The 3874-nt window shown below is 30.5% G+C and overlaps 1 protein-coding gene across 1 annotated transcript in view; it reads left to right on the plus strand.

Annotated features, from left to right (window-relative positions):
* The window catches only part of Polr3C (RNA polymerase III subunit C), a 12251-nt gene that overhangs the window by 774 nt on the left and 7603 nt on the right, over positions 1 to 3874 (plus strand). The window lies entirely within an intron of this gene.

The following is a 3874-nucleotide window of genomic DNA, read 5'->3' on the forward strand; positions in this document are numbered from 1 at the left end:
GGATTGTAACGATTGGATGCGGGAAGAATTTGATGGTTTGGTGGAGCCCCAGAGCTCAATTCCATATGTCCAAATTGGTCTGATTATCGAAAATAAATTAACTACTGATATTTCAGTACATTTTTGTGAAATGTTGTTATTTAAAAGGCTATATCTCGGGAAATATTGAACGTAAATAGCTCTATTAGGGCTCATATTTCAGAAAATTTACTCTACTTTAAATGTTATTCTCTTAGATTTTCTAGTGTTGTTGGTAGTTTTTAAGAAACAAAGCTCCAAATGAAAAAAGAATGTTTTTTAAGGTTTTTAAACAGCCGCCATTTTTAATTCCCCCTATCTATACTTGGCTGACTCATCAGTTTAGACTAGTAATTATACATAGTTTTTATTAAAGTAATAAAATATTGGGGTGAAATAACTAACTTTTTCTCCTCTTGGGCTCTTGTACTAGATTTGTCTAAGTTGATATATTACAAGTGTTCAGCCGTGCTTGATACTGAGCCTCTAATATAACCTGTTCCAGCAGAGTCAGAAACCGATTTTGATTGTTTTTAATAAATTTAAAAATAATAGTTACAGCATGATGTTGAGCTTAAAATAAAGGATAACTGTTATGAAATAATAATAACTGTCATAAAACCATGGTTTTTCTTAAAACAAAATAATTTTTCTAATTAAATAATTCAACTTTTATCCATTATAGTCTCAAAACCTTTTATTTCTCTTATAAGTCCGACGTTTCGGCCAATCCGGTCATCTTCAGGGACAATCTACTTAATACAACTTTGAAACTATATAATTTAAACAACTCTAAACTCCATGCAGGCTATTCTGCCCAGATCAAAAACATCAATTTCTAATTAGTCAAATATCACTTAAAGCAAAGTCAAAATCATTTATCAGCAGACACTATTTCTTAAACTTTTACCACAACAATCTTGTTTATTTATTATTTTATTGTTGTGATAAAAGTTTAAGAAATAGTGTCTGCTGATGAATGATTTTGACTTTGCTTTAAGTGATATTTGACTAACTAGAAATTGATGTTTTTGATCTGGGCAGAATAGCCTGCATGGAGTTTAGAGTTGTTTAAATTATATAGTTTCAAAGTTGTATTAAGTAGATTGTCCCTGAAGATGACCGGATTGGCCGAAACGTCGGACTTATAAGAGAAATAAAAGGTTTTGAGACTATAATGGATAAAATTTAAATTATTTAATTAAAAAATTACTAGTCTCAAGAAAATATTAAGATTATAAATAAGTTTGCAAGTTTGATTCTAGGAAGGTTGACTTTTATTTTGTGGCAGGCCTCACGGAATAAAAACTCGACCTCCCCACTCCGGTTAGAACGAGTTGGTTACATACATGTTAACCTCATTTGTTAGATTCAGCAATGTAGGATGTAAAAAAAAAAAAGTCTCACAAGGTGTAGCGTAATTGTTGATAGTAATCTGTAAGACAGTCACAGTAACATTTACTGTCGTGAAAAAACAGAAGTACTATCGCGTCTAGCCTAATAAATGTTAGTATCTTTCGTGGTAGTAAAGCTACTTATATCGTTGCACCGCTTGGCAGATAACCTATAAATGTAGTTACAAAAGTTTGAAGAGGCCTATATCCAGCATTCTCCTACATTCAGATTTGTTTTACAAATTCTTTTTTGACACTGGTTGTAATTCCTGGGATAAAATGTATTTTGGGAGAATAAATTGAGGAATTTTTTCCTGTATAAAACTGAAATAAGAAAATTATCAGTATAATTTGAAATCTATACCTTTACGATTCCCCGTAAGGAAGAAAGTTGATATGATAGGGTTATTTCTGTAGCTCCTTTTTATAAATTATTTTTCATTTTAACTTTTTTTTTTCATTCCAATTCCAAGGACCCATATTCGAGTTGGTTTGTAATAGATAATTATTCATTACGTTATTGTAGCCGTGAGTCAATCCTGTAGGATCTGGTGCCCCACCCAGAAAGCGGTTACCCATAGTTACGGAAAAATCTAGTGGTTGAGTGTGATATTGATAAAATCACACCTCCTTGTTTAACCGTTGTTCTATAAACAGTACTTCCTTACAAAGTACTGAACAATTGACCGTACATGGGTTTAGTGGTTCTTATTATTATTATTTATTTATTTTTCAAGTTTTTGTATTATAAAATGTCAAATATTCCTCATATATTTTTGTAACAGTATATCAGAAGCTTCATTGTGATTATTACATTTTTATTTTATAAAAAAAAAAAAAAAAATAAATAATAAGATTTTAAATCTTAAATACATTTTATTTATTTTTCAAGTTTTATTATTATAAAATGTCAAATATTCCTCATATATTTTTGTAACAGTATATCAGAAGCTTCATTGTGATTATTACATTTTTATGAAACATGATATTAATGAAGGAGGATGGGCAGTATGGAGTAGTATAAAAATTATTTGTTATACCAACGTTTAACCCCACATAGTGCTTCATCAAGTTTTATAGTACTGGCAATATTAGGGGTAATTAATTAAGGAGTAAGTTAATTAAGGGGTAAGTGGGCCTGTTGGTCTAACCCTTAGAAAGGCCAATGGAATAATTCTTATAATGATTATTGTTCCTATATATCGAACCTTTTTGATTTCCTAATGAAATTTATAAGGGCCAACCAATCTGTAGAGGAAACCTCATATTCTAGGATGATTGATGAGTGATGCTTATCGGTCAGTCTGCTATATAATGTAGACTGATTCCAGGGCCTGTCCACATAATTGACAAGTTTTATCATGGACTACTCCAAAAATCTTAAGGTGCCTTTTAATGCACCTATAAGAACTCCTATTAGTAATCGGAGTTAATTTCTGTTTAGGCCTAGCAGCCATATAGTTCTAGAAGTGGAGGGTTTAATTATTACTATCTTGGCCTGTCTCATCCCTGCACATTCCCTCTACTCCTTACCTGATGTTTTCCATGTTCAATCAAGAACCTTTTTACGCTGATGCCTTTTAGAGATGCCTAGGAATGGTTCTGGCCCCTTTTATAGCGAGCTGGTCAGCTTTCTCATTACCAGAGATTCCCTTATGTCTAGGGACTCACACTAGCTTAAGTATCTTCAAGTCTGTCAATGATTTCATCAAGTCTAGGTAAAACTTTCAGTTTTGTTGAGCATAATAATAATAATTATTTATTTATTTGTTTATGGGGCAACCCCTGTACAAATAGAATTAGCCTGCAAAAGACATAATTGAACAATCATTATAATAATCAGTAATAATCAACAAACTATTATATTATTATATAAGCTAATAACAAAACAGTATACCCAAATGGTAAATTAAAAATCATTTATATAAGCTAATAATTTATAAATTGAATAATAATAATCTATAAATTATTATATTAGCAAATAATGAACAGTAAACCCTAACTGGGCTTATAAAATAAAAAAAACTACATTACTTACTGAATAAAATAAAAGAAAAAAAACCTTATACATCTTATTGTGAAGATAGGTGCCATGCTCTAAGTATAAGGCTTTGTTGGAGAAAGATAGTCTGGGTGGCGGTCAATAAAGGTATCAAAATAATAAAAGAAAACTATTTATTGTTAACCAATGTTCCGTCCCACTTTGCAGTGCTTCAGTCAGGGCTGATAACAATGAAGTTCCGCTACCAACTGAGAATTTATTCTACTATCTTCCTACAAACAAAAATGTTGACTAAGTAGAGATATTCTCTTAAGCAAGATGATACTCATAGTAATTTTTAATTAAATAATTTTTCTATTTAACTTAATTTTTAAAGCACCAGTTTTATTCATAGACCTGAGGATATGATTTTAGTTTAAAAAGTTTGTGAAATTCGTTTTTTATAATGTATTAAATTTAT

This window comes from Halyomorpha halys, unplaced genomic scaffold, assembly GCF_000696795.3.
Source record: "Halyomorpha halys isolate HHAL.00 unplaced genomic scaffold, Hhal_1.1 Scaffold92.1, whole genome shotgun sequence".
NCBI classification, from domain to species: domain Eukaryota; kingdom Metazoa; phylum Arthropoda; class Insecta; order Hemiptera; family Pentatomidae; genus Halyomorpha; species Halyomorpha halys.